Source organism: Pseudophryne corroboree, chromosome 10, assembly GCF_028390025.1.
Source record: "Pseudophryne corroboree isolate aPseCor3 chromosome 10, aPseCor3.hap2, whole genome shotgun sequence".
Taxonomy (NCBI): Eukaryota; Metazoa; Chordata; class Amphibia; order Anura; family Myobatrachidae; genus Pseudophryne; species Pseudophryne corroboree.
The window spans coordinates 255,605,855-255,623,078 of NC_086453.1; the positions used below are offsets into that span (position 1 = coordinate 255,605,855).

General features: G+C 45.0%; 2 long non-coding RNA genes across 2 annotated transcripts; both read left to right on the forward strand.

Annotated features, from left to right (window-relative positions):
• The first annotated feature begins 3,306 nt into the window (after positions 1 to 3,306).
• On the forward strand, positions 3,307 to 3,680 carry LOC134965485 (uncharacterized). The gene is made up of 2 exons (XR_010188392.1): positions 3,307 to 3,376; positions 3,450 to 3,680. It is a non-coding gene; the product is annotated as an uncharacterized LOC134965485 (long non-coding RNA).
• A 10,314-nt stretch (positions 3,681 to 13,994) lies between these two features.
• On the forward strand, positions 13,995 to 14,368 carry LOC134965486 (uncharacterized). The gene is made up of 2 exons (XR_010188393.1): positions 13,995 to 14,064; positions 14,138 to 14,368. It is a non-coding gene; the product is annotated as an uncharacterized LOC134965486 (long non-coding RNA).
• Positions 14,369 to 17,224: the final 2,856 nt, after the last annotated feature.

Below are 17,224 nucleotides of genomic sequence, written 5' to 3' on the forward strand. Positions count from 1 at the left end.
GCAGGCTTCCTGACTTGACCATTTTCCTTGGAAGCTTTCCCCCTGTGTGACAGCTCCCCAGCCTCGGAGACTTGCATCCGTGGTTATTAGGACCCAGTCGTGAATCCCAAACCTACATCCCTCTAGTAGGTGAGAACTGTGTAGCCACCACAGGAGCGAAATCCTGGCTTTGGGGGACAGGATTATTTTCCGGAGCATGTGTAGGTGGGATCCGGACCACTTGTCCAACAGGTCCCACTGGAATACTCAGGGATGAAATCGGCCAAACTGTATGGCCTCGTAGGCTGCTACCATTTTCCCCAACAACCGAATGCATTGATGGATCGACACGCTTGTTGGTTTCAATATTTGTTTGACCATTTTCTGGATTTCCAGAGCTTTTTCCACTGGAAGAAATACTCTCCGTACTTTTGTGTCCAGAATCATCCCTAAAAAGGACAATCTTGTCGTCGATTCCAACTGCGACTTTGGAAAATTCATGATCCAACAGTGTTGTTGGAGTATTGACAGGGAGAGTGCGATGTTCTGCACCAACTGTTCCCTGGATCTCGCTTTTATCAGGAGATTGTCCAGATAAGGAATTATATTGACTCCTTTTTAACGAAGGAGGACCATAATCTCCGCCATCACCTTGGTGAATACCCTCGGTGCTGTGGAGAGTCCGAACGGCAACGTCTGAAATTGGTAATGGCAATCCTGTACTGCGAATCTCAGATAAGCTTGGTGAGGAGGATAAATGGGAACATGCAAGTAAGCATCTTTTATGTCTACTGACACCATGAAGCCCCCCTCTTCCAGACTGGAAATCACTACCCTCAGGGATTCCATCTTGAACTTGAACCTTTTCAGGTAGAGATTCAGATTTTTCAGGTTTAAAATCGGTCTGACCGAGCCGTCTGGCTTCGGAACTACGAAGAGGCTTGAATAAAAAACATTGGCCTATATTTACTAATATTCGTGTTTGAGTCGGTTTATGTAGTGTTTAAACTCGTTTTGTATCGGGTGCATTTTCATTCAACTTTTTGAAACTATATACGCCAAGTTACTAAGCAGTCGAGTTTATGGTTTTCGTGTTTTCCGATGTCGATGCCAGTCGTTTTTTTTTTTGGCACAGTTACTGCCATCATTGTCGTTTGCGTACGTGTTTTTGTTGTTTTTACAGGGTTATTTTCTATGTTAAACGCGGCAGGGATTTTTTTCAACCACGGCCGCATTTTCACTTTGTTTCGTTTTTCATCCCCGTTCGTGATTGGTTGTGTTTCAGATGGAGTGTCTGTGCGCAACCATATAAATACACCCCAAACCGTCCGCACCTCGTGGGTTTAGTTAGTGGTGAGGAGGGAGGTTGTGCTGTGGAGGTTGGTGAGTAGTTGGTTTGGTGAGGAGTTTTTTGGGCGGTTTCTGAGTGTAGTATTGTGTTTGAAAGTAGTCTTGTCATTCTTGTAGTCTTGTTTTTTTTTTTTTGTCTCATTTTTTTGTCCAAGTTTTTTTGATTTAGAGTCCCTTGTCTTTTGTGTGTGTGTGTGTGTGTGTGTGTGTGTGTGTGTGTGTGTGTGTGTGTGTGTGTGTGAGTTGTGCAGTGGTAGTGGAGGAGTGTGTTGTTGTTGTTTTTTTATCTGTGTTAATTGTTTAACCAGACAATTATGTCTGACTCAGAGGTGAGTGAGGGGGAGGAGGTTGGTCAGGTGGAGGAGGTGAGTGAGAGTGAGGTTAGTGAGATGGAGGAGGTGGGTGAGGTGCTGCAGCAGCCTCAAGTGACAGTGATAGTGACAGTCAGACAGCTCCGCAGCCACGCACCACTACTAAGACTGGGCGGAATGTAAAGTTTAGTTATGCAGAAAATGTGGCATTGGTGCGGGAGCTGATGAAGTATCAGCGGCAGCTATTTGGGCCTAAGTCCGCCAAGGTGCCAACACGGAAGACGGTGTTGTGGGCGAAAGTTGTTGCTGCTGTAAATAGTGAGGGGGTGGTCAAGCGGACGGAGGACACGTGCCGCAAACGGTACTATGACATAAATCGACGTGTCGAGTCCAAAATGGCCAAGGAGGTGAAGTTGGCTCGCAAAACCGGTGGTGGACAGCCCTATATTGCCAGATATCTGGACTATGAGGAGCCCATGCGGAGTTTAATACCTCCTGAAGTAGTGTCTGCAACCCATGTCCGTGATTCCGATCTGCCCAGGAAGGATGGTGAGCATGTGTATTTGTCTTATCATTCCATTCCATTACTTCTGTCTTTAGGTTTTTTGGTAATGTGTGTCATGTGTGCGTCAGCAAATACATTGTTTTTGGTTTGTTTTTTTACCAAAGCCAATATAACATAGTACTTTATAGTATGTCATGTGGTTTTTTTTTACAGTACATTTTCCATGTGTAGTTTGGATTTGGTGTGTCATTGAATTGTACAGCAATAATGTTTTCCTTTGACACATTTGCCAGTTTGCAAGTTGGCCTATGTTTTTGTTTTCAGTTATCCATGTGCAATGTTTGAAAATCAGTGGTTGACATGTTAGAGGCTGGAGTAGTGTAAAGTGGCTTTGAAGCCAGTTACATGTGTCATTTCATTAGTACTGTATGTAATGTTGTTTAAGACAAAACCACTATTTTTTGGTACATTTAGAGTCTGTATTTGTACCCTGACACAACACTGCAGACTTAGTTAGCGTACTATTATGATAGTTTTTTTTAATGTGTTTTGGTTTTTGCCTCATATTGTGCTAATGTGTGTTTGTAGTGCCACATCACAGAGCATTTTCTATATTGCATCTTTCATTAATGACATAACATTTTTCAATGAAGATGTATGTGTTTTGGGTAGTTAGTGTATGTATTCGTAATTGTGGGGCAGATTTATTAAGCCTGAAGTGATAAAGTTGATAAATTACCAAACAATAATAATTATAATAATAATTTTATTTATATAGCGCTCTTTCTCCAATAGGACCCAAGGCACTTCAGCTCATAACTTCCATGTTACAGGCTGGGTTTGCAAAATGTCACTTAGGAGGTGATTGGCTGGTGCTTTATTAACAACCACTTTATCATTTCACCAGGATTATTAAATCTGCCCGTGTCCTATGTCTGTGTCCTGTACATTATTTCCTGTGTTGCACTTTCCATAGTGCATATGGCTATTGGCCAATGTGTGTATTTTTTCAAAACATTTATGGTTTTGTACAGAAATTATGCGCACATAAATAAGCATCCATTTGAGAAATATTTAATGTTTGTAAACATAATGGGTGGATGTATCAACAATAGCATGAAGAAATGAGATCTTTTATTTGTTTCATTATTTACAGTGTTGAAAAAAAGCAGTACTGGTCGGCCTACAGTCACTCCCATTACATCTGATGATGATGACGCTGCGGAAGCAGGTAAAGTGTCCATTGTAGTATAGGTTATGTTTGTAAAGGAATGGCCATAACCAAAGTACACTTTAAATCCCAGGTCCATCCCAAGAAGTTTTGACCAGCAGAAGGAGGACTCCTGTAGCACACCAAACAAAAGTACATGTGGCAACAAAGAAAGCAAGGTCTGATGTCCAATCACAACCACAGCAGTCTACTCCGCCACGAAGATTGTCGACAGTTTCTTCGGTACCACCACTCCAAATTTTGGTCACACCTCCAAGACGCCAACCACACTCCCCTCATCTTGATTGTGAATAAGAAACTGTAATGATGAAATAAATTAATCATCTCATAATAATCCATTTAATGAGACTAATTAACTCTAAATTCCACAAAATCTGCTATACTTACCAAAAAAAAAAAAACATCAAATGGATTCTGACCAAAATGGCCTTGTCCACATCCAGTAAAGATACGTATGTCCACTTCAGCCATACAGCAGCAGATTGTGTTGAAGATGCTGCAAAATAAACACATGTGTAAGCTTGCAAAATAGTAATATTATTTTCCACAATTTAACTTATGTGTTTGTCGTAACATTGGCACCAACATGCCAAAACATTACTAAGTTTAAGATTTAAACACTATAAGGCCAAAAAATAAGATTTTAAACCTACCGGTAAATCTTTTTCTCGTAGTCCGTAGAGGATGCTGGGGACTCCGTAAGGACCATGGGGATAGACGGGCTCCGCAGGAGACATGGGCACTTTAAGAAAGACTTTAGGTCTGAGTGTGCACTGGCTCCTCCCTCTATGCCCCTCCTCCAGACCTCAGTTAGAGAAACTGTGCCCAGAGGAGACGGACAGTACGAGGAAAGGATTTTTGTTAATCCAAGGGCAAGATTCATACCAGCCACACCAATCACACCGTATAACTTGTGATATACTACCCAGTTAACAGTATGAAAACAACATAGCATCAGTCCAAGACCGATGAAAACTATAACATAATCCTTATGTAAGCAAAACTATATACAAGTCTTGCAGTAGTAGTCCGCACTTGGGACGGGCGCCCAGCATCCTCTACGAACTACGAGAAAAAGATTTAGGTTTAAAATCTTATTTTCTCTTACGTCCTAGAGGATGCTGGGGACTCCATAAGGACCATGGGGATTATACCAAAGCTCCAAAAACGGGCGGGAGAGTGCGGATGACTCTGCAACACTGATTGAGCAAACAGGAGGTCCTCCTAAGCCAGGGTATCAAACTTATAAAACCTTGCAAGGTGTTTGAACCCGACCAAGTAGCCGCTCAGCACAGCTGTAGTGCCGAGACCCCTCGGGCAGCCGCCCAAGACGAGCCCACCTTCCTAGTGGAATGGGCCTTGACCAATTTAGGTAACGGCAATCCCGCCGCCGCACGCTCACTGAATCGTATTACAGATCCAGTGCGCAATACTCTGCTTTGAAGCAGGAGCGCCAACCTTGTTAGCTGCATACAGGACAAACAGTGCTTCTGTTTTTTCTGACTCTAGCAGTTCTGGCTACGTAAGTTTTCAAAACCCTGACCACATCAAGGGACTCGGAATCCTCCAAGTCACGTGTAGCCACAGGCACCACAGTAGGTTGGTTCATATGAAAAGATGACACCACCTTAGGCAAGAATTGAGGACGGGTCCGCAATTCCGCTCTATCCATATGGAAAAACCAGATAGGGGCTTTTATGAGACAAAGCCGCCAATTCCGACACTCGCCTAGCCGAAGCCAAGGCTAACCACATGACCACCTTTCAAGTGAGATATTTTCACTTCACCATTTTAAGTGGTTCAAAACAGTGCGACTTAAGGAAACTCAACACCATGTTAAGGTCCCAATGCGCCACCGGAGGTACAAAAGGAGGCTGAATATGCAGCACTCCCTTCACAAAAGTCTGTACTTCTGGGAGAGAAGCCAATTCTTTTTGAAAGAAAATGGATAAGGCCGAAATCTGAACCTTAATGGAGCCTAATTCTAGGCCCAAATTCACTCCAGTTTGTAGGAAGTGAAGAAAAACGGCCCAGATGGAATTCTTCCGTAGGAGTATTCCTGGCCTCACACCAAGAAACATATTTTCGCCATATACGGTGATAATGTTTAGTTGTCACGTCTTTCCTAGCCTTTATCAGCGTAGGAATGACCTCATCCGGAATGCCCTTTTCCGCTAGGATCCGGCGTTCAACCGCCATGCCGTCAAACGCAGCCGCGGTAAGTCTTGGAACAGATAGGGCCCCTGTTGAAACAGGTCCTGTCTTAGAGGAAGATGCCACTGATCTTCTGTGAGCATCTCCTGCAGATCCGGATATCAGGCCCTTCATGGCCAATCTGGAACAATGAGAATTCTGTACTCCTCTTTTTCCTATTATTCTCAACACCTTTGGGATGAGAGAAAGAGGAGGAAACACCTAGACCGACTGGAAGACCACGGTGTCACTAGGGCGTCCACAGCTACCATCTGAGGGTCTACTGACCTGGCGCAATACCTTTTCAGCTTTTTGTTGAGGCGGGACGTCCTCATGTCTATTTGGGCCAGTCCCCACTGACTTGCAATCTGTGTGGAGACCTCCTGATGAAGTCCCCACTCCTGGATGCAGGTTGTGTCTGCTGAGGAAGTCTGCTTCCCAGTTGTCCACTCCTGGAATGAACACTGCTGACAGTGCGCTTACATGATTTTTCGCCCAACGAAGAATCCTGGTGGCTTCTTGCCAGTCTGCTCCTTGTGCCGTCCTGGCGGTTTACATGAGCCACTGCGGTGATGTTGTCTGATTGGATCAGAACTGGTAAGTCGCGAAGCAAGGTCTCCGCTTGACGAAGGGCATTGTATATGGCCCTCAGCTCCAGGACGTTGATGTGAAGACAAGTCTCTTGACTTGACCCAAGACCCTGGAAGTTTCTCCCCTGTGTCACTGCTCCCCAACCTCGGAAGCTCGCGTCTGTGGTCACCAGAATCCAGTCCTGAATGCTGAACCTGCGGCCCTCTAGAAGGTGAACACCATCACAGGAGAGATACCCTGCCCCTTGGGGACAGAGCGAACAAATGAATCTGTAGATGTGATTCGGTCCACTTGCCAGTAGGTCCCATTGGAAGGCTTTGTATGATGCCACCATCTTTTCCAGGACTCGAGTGCAGTAATGCACTGACACCTGTTTTGGCTTCAATAGGTTCCTGACCAGAGTCATGAGTTCCTAAGCCTTTTCTATCTGAAGATAAACCCTTTTCTGGACCGTATCCAGAATCATGCCCAAGAAGGTCAGACCAGTTGTAGGAACCAACTGCGACTTCGGGATATTGAGAAAACAGCTGTGTTGCTGTAACACCTTCAGTAAAAGTGATACACTGCTTAGTGACTGCTTTCTTGATCTCGCTTTTATGAGGAGATCGTCCAAGTACAGGATAATTGCGACATCCTGCTTGCGCAGAAGCACCATCATTTCCGCCATTACCTTGGTGAAAATCCTCGGTGGAAAGCCCTGGTAATGATAACCTGTACCGCAATTCTTAGGTACGCCTGATGAGGTGGATATATGGGAACATGAAGGTATGCATCCTTTATGTCCAGGGATACCATAAAATCTCCCCCTTTCTAGGCTGGCGATGACCGCTCTGAGCGATTGCACCTTGAACTTGAACCTTTTCAAGTATAGGTTCAAGGATTTTAAATGAAAAATGGGTCTGACCGAACCGTCTGGTTTTTTTACGTTGTCTTTGCAGCAAACACGCTGCTTTATTGCAGATAAATTCACACCTCACAATACTCCACAAAATGACTACATATACCATCGAAATAAAATACGCAAGCCAACACGATTATTAGTAAATGTGCAATTTGCGGTGCAAAAACATTTTGGCGATAAGGTGCAATCATAGATCGCAGCCAAAAACTATTCTTAGTACATTTCCGCCCTGTGGTACAACACTGCTTTGCCCAGATGCTTGCATTTTTGCTTTACTTAAAAACATAAATTAGGCCCATAGTTCCACAACTAGGAAAATAAAAAGAAATCTTAAGTTTAATTAATACAATCGTAACCATATATATCACTTTTATGAACCGTTTAAATTACACTATAATAGTTGTAATATAAAACAGATAGAATACAATACAGTACTTGTATTATATCTAACATGTAGATTTCCATTTCAGACTCAATTTGGTTTCTCTCCAATAGCTCACAGCAAGGAAACAGTCATGTCATCCTATTTTTTGGAAGACACCCAAATTTGCAAGATATATAGGAAACAAGGATGAATGAAGAACACTGACGGAAAGGACTGTAAATGCTAGATAAACCTAACTACCAGCTTCACTCTCTTCTGATTTATAAAATGGAAGCTGCTCAATTGAAATTAGTAATACTCCTCATGTGCTGAAAGGGAGGGGTTATTCTAAATTAGGAAGATGCACAAAACAGATTTTCCCCAGCACAACAAGGGGCATTATCAATAAGATTTGAAATACTACATGGTAGTACAGTAGATAATTCAGAGATCTTAGTTACATATATTTGCTAAAATATGGTCAACATCAAGGCTTCTCTGATACAGGAGGTCCCTACAGTGCATGATATCAGTACCCACTCTGAGACATATAATTGTCTACTGCACAGGTTCTCAAACTCGGTCCTCAGGACCCCACACGGTCCATGTTTTGCAGGTCACCTGTAGCTTTTTAAAATGTGACAGTTGGTGACACACAGTGCAGCTGCTGGGTGACATGGAAAACGTGAACCGTGTGGGGTCCTGAGGACCGAGTTTGAGAACCACTGGTCTACTGTATGGCTACATCATCAGTGGCCAACCCAGGGCTCCCTTTGTGTGATGCAGCTCCCGCACCCCACACTGCTCCCACTGTCAGCCTGCCTCCTCTGACAGGCGCAACTGTTCAGAGGAGGCTTCACTTGCAGCTGGGAGGCACCAGCATTGCTCCACTCCATACGTGATGTGACATCATGCCACAGTGTCCCCCAAACACATTATATGCCACACAGTGGGTCTTATTCACTAATTTAGCAAAACTGCAACTGAAGATGAATAGGGTCCCGTGTCCCCCAAACACATTATATGCCACACACTGTCTTCCATTACCTCTGTGTAGTTGGAAGGGCACAAGGGCAGCTACCGATCCACGGAGCTGCCCAGGATTACCATGCTGCACAGACCAGCTCCTAGCTGTCCATCACCTCTTCTCACCGCTGCCCACAGACATGTTGGTGGCGGCCATCTCTGGAGGGAGCAATGCATCTTGAGATTTGTAGTTTATCTTTTACTGCTCAGAGCCTGATCAGTAAAAAAATAAACTACAAATATCATGCATCCCTCCTCCTGTTCTGGCCGACCAGGGATGACAGTCTCAGCTGCCTTACTGAGTGGTACCAGTATGGCTAGGTCATGGCCATCACCCGCAGCTTCCCCAACCTCTGCTGCCTGCAGGAGCAGCTAAGTTGGTGGGGCTGTGTGCTTAGGGGGGAGGGGTGATTGGCCTGATCATCACCACGTAAATCCGCCTATGTGTGGGGGCCATATAAGTTTTATTTCTCTTACGTCCTAGTGGATACTGGGATCTTGTACTTTAGTACCATGGGGTATAGATCGGGTCCACTGGAGCCTAGCACTTTAAAACTTTTAGTGTGTGTATGTGTGTGCTAGTTCCTCACCTCAATGCCCCTCCTGCCAGACTCAGTTTAGAAAAATGTGCCCAAGGAGCCGGGTGCACTTATCTGGCGCTCCAGAATTTTTTTTCTTTATTATTATTTTAGTTTATTATTTTCAGGTAGCTCTGGTTGGCAACCAGACTACCTGCTTCGTGGGACTTAATTGGGGGATCGAACCAACCTCCTGAGGGTTAATGGTTCGTAATCCCAGCTGATAGGACACTGAACTCCTGAGGCGCTGATCACACATCGTTAGTATGTGTTCCCACGCCAGCAGCTAGCCGACACCCTCTAACAGATGGCAAAGTTACAAGGTGCGGTGAGTGTTACACCAGGGTCCCGGTTAGCGGGTCCCTGGTGCAGTTTTGGCGGCAAGTCATGCGGTGGTCACAGGCCCGGAGCTGCGGCGCTCACCATGGACAAACTGGCTCAGGGCTGTTGCCCCACAGTGCTCACTGTCTTAAAAGGCTTTGTGTCTACTGTAACAATGCATGCTTTACTGTTTTTAATGTGGCCAGTATAATCTGTATTAGGGACCGCGCACCATTGCAAGGGGCGGGGCTTCGTGGGGCGGGACCAGCGGCAGGAAGGCGCCATTTCCTGCTGCTGCGGATCTTAATGGCTGCATGCACGTTGCTCCTCAAGTGGCGCATGCAGGGGGGGGGGGGTTCCGAGTACCTGGAAACTCCCCTGATGATCTGAATTTAATATTTTAGAGACGGAGACAGCTGTGTCTCCGTCTCTGCAAAAGCCGTGATTGCAATCGCGACCACGGGGCTGCAGCATCAGAGAGCTCCATAGAATGTCCCGCCACTCAAATGCCTGTATATTTGCCGTGTGCCCTCCACCAACAGCAGAATGGGTAAATCCTGTGTTTCCCCTGTCCTCCATGACCCACGCAGCTACAGATTGTAAACTGGTACCAGGGGTCATAGCAAGGGGGGAATGCGCCAGCGGTAGCGCCACTGCACTAGTATCAGGTCAAACGTAGCCGCAGTAAGTCTTGATACACACACGGCCCCTGCTGTAGTAGGTCCTCTCGAGGAGGAAGAGGCCGAGGATCTTCTATGAGCAACTCCTGAAGATCTGGATACCAAGCCCTCATTAGCCAGTCTGGGGCAATAAAGATTGCTCAAACTCTTGTTCTTATTATTATTTTGAGAACTCTTGGAATCAGTGGAAGTGGAGGGAAAACATATACCGACCGAAACACCCACTGGGTCACCAGTGCATCCACTGCTATTGCTTGAGAGTCTCTTGACCTGGAACAATATCTCTGAAGCTTCTTGTTTAGACGAGATGCCATCATGTCTACTTGAGGAACTCCCCAAAGACTTGTCACCTCTGCGAAGACTTCTTGGTGGAGGCCCCACTCTCCTGGATGGAGATCATGTCTGCTGAGGAAGTCTGCTTCCCAGTTGTCCACTCCCGGAATGAAAATTGCTGACAGAGCTCTAACATGTCTTTCTGCCCATTGGAGAATCCTTGTCACCTCTGCCATTGCCGCTCTGCTTTTTGTTCCGCCTTGCCTATTTATGTACACGACTGCTGTTACATTGTCCGACTGGATCTGCACGGGATCTTGAAGAAGATGTACCGCTTGTAGAAGGCCGTAGTAAATGGCTCTCAATTCCAGAACGTTTATGTGAAGGCAGGCTTCCTGACTTGACCATTTTCCTTGGAAGCTTTCCCCCTGTGTGACAGCTCCCCAGCCTCGGAGACTTGCATCCGTGGTTATTAGGACCCAGTCGTGAATCCCAAACCTACATCCCTCTAGTAGGTGAGAACTGTGTAGCCACCACAGGAGCGAAATCCTGGCTTTGGGGGACAGGATTATTTTCCGGAGCATGTGTAGGTGGGATCCGGACCACTTGTCCAACAGGTCCCACTGGAATACTCAGGGATGAAATCGGCCAAACTGTATGGCCTCGTAGGCTGCTACCATTTTCCCCAACAACCGAATGCATTGATGGATCGACACGCTTGTTGGTTTCAATATTTGTTTGACCATTTTCTGGATTTCCAGAGCTTTTTCCACTGGAAGAAATACTCTCCGTACTTTTGTGTCCAGAATCATCCCTAAAAAGGACAATCTTGTCGTCGATTCCAACTGCGACTTTGGAAAATTCATGATCCAACAGTGTTGTTGGAGTATTGACAGGGAGAGTGCGATGTTCTGCACCAACTGTTCCCTGGATCTCGCTTTTATCAGGAGATTGTCCAGATAAGGAATTATATTGACTCCTTTTTAACGAAGGAGGACCATAATCTCCGCCATCACCTTGGTGAATACCCTCGGTGCTGTGGAGAGTCCGAACGGCAACGTCTGAAATTGGTAATGGCAATCCTGTACTGCGAATCTCAGATAAGCTTGGTGAGGAGGATAAATGGGAACATGCAAGTAAGCATCTTTTATGTCTACTGACACCATGAAGCCCCCCTCTTCCAGACTGGAAATCACTACCCTCAGGGATTCCATCTTGAACTTGAACCTTTTCAGGTAGAGATTCAGATTTTTCAGGTTTAAAATCGGTCTGACCGAGCCGTCTGGCTTCGGAACTACGAAGAGGCTTGAATAAAAAACATTGGCCTATATTTACTAATATTCGTGTTTGAGTCGGTTTATGTAGTGTTTAAACTCGTTTTGTATCGGGTGCATTTTCATTCAACTTTTTGAAACTATATACGCCAAGTTACTAAGCAGTCGAGTTTATGGTTTTCGTGTTTTCCGATGTCGATGCCAGTCGTTTTTTTTTTTGGCACAGTTACTGCCATCATTGTCGTTTGCGTACGTGTTTTTGTTGTTTTTACAGGGTTATTTTCTATGTTAAACGCGGCAGGGATTTTTTTCAACCACGGCCGCATTTTCACTTTGTTTCGTTTTTCATCCCCGTTCGTGATTGGTTGTGTTTCAGATGGAGTGTCTGTGCGCAACCATATAAATACACCCCAAACCGTCCGCACCTCGTGGGTTTAGTTAGTGGTGAGGAGGGAGGTTGTGCTGTGGAGGTTGGTGAGTAGTTGGTTTGGTGAGGAGTTTTTTGGGCGGTTTCTGAGTGTAGTATTGTGTTTGAAAGTAGTCTTGTCATTCTTGTAGTCTTGTTTTTTTTTTTTTGTCTCATTTTTTTGTCCAAGTTTTTTTGATTTAGAGTCCCTTGTCTTTTGTGTGTGTGTGTGTGTGTGTGTGTGTGTGTGTGTGTGTGTGTGTGTGTGTGTGTGAGTTGTGCAGTGGTAGTGGAGGAGTGTGTTGTTGTTGTTTTTTTATCTGTGTTAATTGTTTAACCAGACAATTATGTCTGACTCAGAGGTGAGTGAGGGGGAGGAGGTTGGTCAGGTGGAGGAGGTGAGTGAGAGTGAGGTTAGTGAGATGGAGGAGGTGGGTGAGGTTGCTGCAGCAGCCTCAAGTGACAGTGATAGTGACAGTCAGACAGCTCCGCAGCCACGCACCACTACTAAGACTGGGCGGAATGTAAAGTTTAGTTATGCAGAAAATGTGGCATTGGTGCGGGAGCTGATGAAGTATCAGCGGCAGCTATTTGGGCCTGAGTCCGCCAAGGTGCCAACACGGAAGACGGTGTTGTGGGCGAAAGTTGTTGCTGCTGTAAATAGTGAGGGGGTGGTCAAGCGGACGGAGGACACGTGCCGCAAACGGTACTATGACATAAATCGACGTGTCGAGTCCAAAATGGCCAAGGAGGTGAAGTTGGCTCGCAAAACCGGTGGTGGACAGCCCTATATTGCCAGATATCTGGACTATGAGGAGCCCATGCGGAGTTTAATACCTCCTGAAGTAGTGTCTGCAACCCATGTCCGTGATTCCGATCTGCCCAGGAAGGATGGTGAGCATGTGTATTTGTCTTATCATTCCATTCCATTACTTCTGTCTTTAGGTTTTTTGGTAATGTGTGTCATGTGTGCGTCAGCAAATACATTGTTTTTGGTTTGTTTTTTTACCAAAGCCAATATAACATAGTACTTTATAGTATGTCATGTGGTTTTTTTTTACAGTACATTTTCCATGTGTAGTTTGGATTTGGTGTGTCATTGAATTGTACAGCAATAATGTTTTCCTTTGACACATTTGCCAGTTTGCAAGTTGGCCTATGTTTTTGTTTTCAGTTATCCATGTGCAATGTTTGAAAATCAGTGGTTGACATGTTAGAGGCTGGAGTAGTGTAAAGTGGCTTTGAAGCCAGTTACATGTGTCATTTCATTAGTACTGTATGCAATGTTGTTTAAGACAAAACCACTATTTTTTGGTACATTTAGAGTCTGTATTTGTACCCTGACACAACACTGCAGACTTAGTTAGCGTACTATTATGATGGTTTTTTTTAATGTGTTTTGGTTTTTGCCTCATATTGTGCTAATGTGTGTTTGTAGTGCCACATCACAGAGCATTTTCTATATTGCATCTTTCATTAATGACATAACATTTTTCAATGAAGATGTATGTGTTTTGGGTAGTTAGTGTATGTATTCGTAATTGTGGGGCAGATTTATTAAGCCTGAAGTGATAAAGTTGATAAATTACCAAACAATAATAATTATAATAATAATTTTATTTATATAGCGCTCTTTCTCCAATAGGACCCAAGGCACTTCAGCTCATAACTTCCATGTTACAGGCTGGGTTTGCAAAATGTCACTTAGGAGGTGATTGGCTGGTGCTTTATTAACAACCACTTTATCATTTCACCAGGATTATTAAATCTGCCCGTGTCCTATGTCTGTGTCCTGTACATTATTTCCTGTGTTGCACTTTCCATAGTGCATATGGCTATTGGCCAATGTGTGTATTTTTTCAAAACATTTATGGTTTTGTACAGAAATTATGCGCACATAAATAAGCATCCATTTGAGAAATATTTAATGTTTGTAAACATAATGGGTGGATGTATCAACAATAGCATGAAGAAATGAGATCTTTTATTTGTTTCATTATTTACAGTGTTGAAAAAAAGCAGTACTGGTCGGCCTACAGTCACTCCCATTACATCTGATGATGATGACGCTGCGGAAGCAGGTAAAGTGTCCATTGTAGTATAGGTTATGTTTGTAAAGGAATGGCCATAACCAAAGTACACTTTAAATCCCAGGTCCATCCCAAGAAGTTTTGACCAGCAGAAGGAGGACTCCTGTAGCACACCAAACAAAAGTACATGTGGCAACAAAGAAAGCAAGGTCTGATGTCCAATCACAACCACAGCAGTCTACTCCGCCACGAAGATTGTCGACAGTTTCTTCGGTACCACCACTCCAAATTTTGGTCACACCTCCAAGACGCCAACCACACTCCCCTCATCTTGATTGTGAATAAGAAACTGTAATGATGAAATAAATTAATCATCTCATAATAATCCATTTAATGAGACTAATTAACTCTAAATTCCACAAAATCTGCTATACTTACCAAAAAAAAAAAAAACATCAAATGGATTCTGACCAAAATGGCCTTGTCCACATCCAGTAAAGATACGTATGTCCACTTCAGCCATACAGCAGCAGATTGTGTTGAAGATGCTGCAAAATAAACACATGTGTAAGCTTGCAAAATAGTAATATTATTTTCCGCAATTTAACTTATGTGTTTGTCGTAACATTGGCACCAACATGCCAAAACATTACTAAGTTTAAGATTTAAACACTATAAGGCCAAAAAATAAGATTTTAAACCTACCGGTAAATCTTTTTCTCGTAGTCCGTAGAGGATGCTGGGGACTCCGTAAGGACCATGGGGATAGACGGGCTCCGCAGGAGACATGGGCACTTTAAGAAAGACTTTAGGTCTGAGTGTGCACTGGCTCCTCCCTCTATGCCCCTCCTCCAGACCTCAGTTAGAGAAACTGTGCCCAGAGGAGACGGACAGTACGAGGAAAGGATTTTTGTTAATCCAAGGGCAAGATTCATACCAGCCACACCAATCACACCGTATAACTTGTGATATACTACCCAGTTAACAGTATGAAAACAACATAGCATCAGTCCAAGACCGATGAAAACTATAACATAATCCTTATGTAAGCAAAACTATATACAAGTCTTGCAGTAGTAGTCCGCACTTGGGACGGGCGCCCAGCATCCTCTACGAACTACGAGAAAAAGATTTAGGTTTAAAATCTTATTTTCTCTTACGTCCTAGAGGATGCTGGGGACTCCATAAGGACCATGGGGATTATACCAAAGCTCCAAAAACGGGCGGGAGAGTGCGGATGACTCTGCAACACTGATTGAGCAAACAGGAGGTCCTCCTAAGCCAGGGTATCAAACTTATAAAACCTTGCAAGGTGTTTGAACCCGACCAAGTAGCCGCTCAGCACAGCTGTAGTGCCGAGACCCCTCGGGCAGCCGCCCAAGACGAGCCCACCTTCCTAGTGGAATGGGCCTTGACCAATTTAGGTAACGGCAATCCCGCCGTCGCACGCTCACTGAATCGTATTACAGATCCAGTGCGCAATAGTCTGCTTTGAAGCAGGAGCGCCAACCTTGTTAGCTGCATACAGGACAAACAGTGCTTCTGTTTTTTCTGACTCTAGCAGTTCTGGCTACGTAAGTTTTCAAAACCCTGACCACATCAAGGGACTCGGAATCCTCCAAGTCACGTGTAGCCACAGGCACCACAATAGGTTGGTTCATATGAAAAGATGACACCACCTTAGGCAAGAATTGAGGACGGGTCCGCAATTCCGCTCTATCCATATGGAAAAACCAGATAGGGGTTTTTATGAGACAAAGCCGCCAATTCCGACACTCGCCTAGCCGAAGCCAAGGCTAACCACATGACCACCTTTCAAGTGAGATATTTTCACTTCACCATTTTAAGTGGTTCAAAACAGTGCGACTTAAGGAAACTCAACACCACGTTAAGGTCCCAATGCGCCACCGGAGGTACAAAAGGAGGCTGAATATGCAGCACTCCCTTCACAAAAGTCTGTACTTCTGGGAGAGAAGCCAATTCTTTTTGAAAGAAAATGGATAAGGCCGAAATCTGAACCTTAATGGAGCCTAATTCTAGGCCCAAATTCACTCCAGTTTGTAGGAAGTGAAGAAAAACGGCCCAGATGGAATTCTTCCGTAGGAGTATTCCTGGCCTCACACCAAGAAACATATTTTCGCCATATACGGTGATAATGTTTTGTTGTCACGTCTTTCCTAGCCTTTATCAACGTAGGAATGACCTCATCCGGAATGCCCTTTTCCGCTAGGATCCGGCGTTCAACCGCCATGCCGTCAAACGCAGCCGCGGTAAGTCTTGGAACAGATAGGGCCCCTGTTGAAACAGGTCCTGTCTTAGAGGAAGATGCCACTGATCTTCTGTGAGCATCTCCTGCAGATCCGGATATCAGGCCCTTCATGGCCAATCTGGAACAATGAGAATTCTGTACTCCTCTTTTTCCTATTATTCTCAACACCTTTGGGATGAGAGAAAGAGGAGGAAACACCTAGACCGACTGGAAGACCACGGTGTCACTAGGGCGTCCACAGCTACCATCTGAGGGTCTACTGACCTGGCGCAATACCTTTTCAGCTTTTTGTTGAGGCGGGACGTCCTCATGTCTATTTGGGCCAGTCCCCACTGACTTGCAATCTGTGTGGAGACCTCCTGATGAAGTCCCCACTCCTGGATGCAGGTTGTGTCTGCTGAGGAAGTCTGCTTCCCAGTTGTCCACTCCTGGAATGAACACTGCTGACAGTGCGCTTACATGATTTTTCGCCCAACGAAGAATCCTGGTGGCTTCTTGCCAGTCTGCTCCTTGTGCCGTCCTGGCGGTTTACATGAGCCACTGCGGTGATGTTGTCTGATTGGATCAGAACTGGTAAGTCGCGAAGCAAGGTCTCCGCTTGACGAAGGGCATTGTATATGGCCCTCAGCTCCAGGACGTTGATGTGAAGACAAGTCTCTTGACTTGACCCAAGACCCTGGAAGTTTCTCCCCTGTGTCACTGCTCCCCAACCTCGGAAGCTCGCGTCTGTGGTCACCAGAATCCAGTCCTGAATGCTGAACCTGCGGCCCTCTAGAAGGTGAACACCATCACAGGAGAGATACCCTGCCCCTTGGGGACAGAGCGAACAAATGAATCTGTAGATGTGATTCGGTCCACTTGCCAGTAGGTCCCATTGGAAGGCTTTGTATGATGCCACCATCTTTTCCAGGACTCGAGTGCAGTAATGCACTGACACCTGTT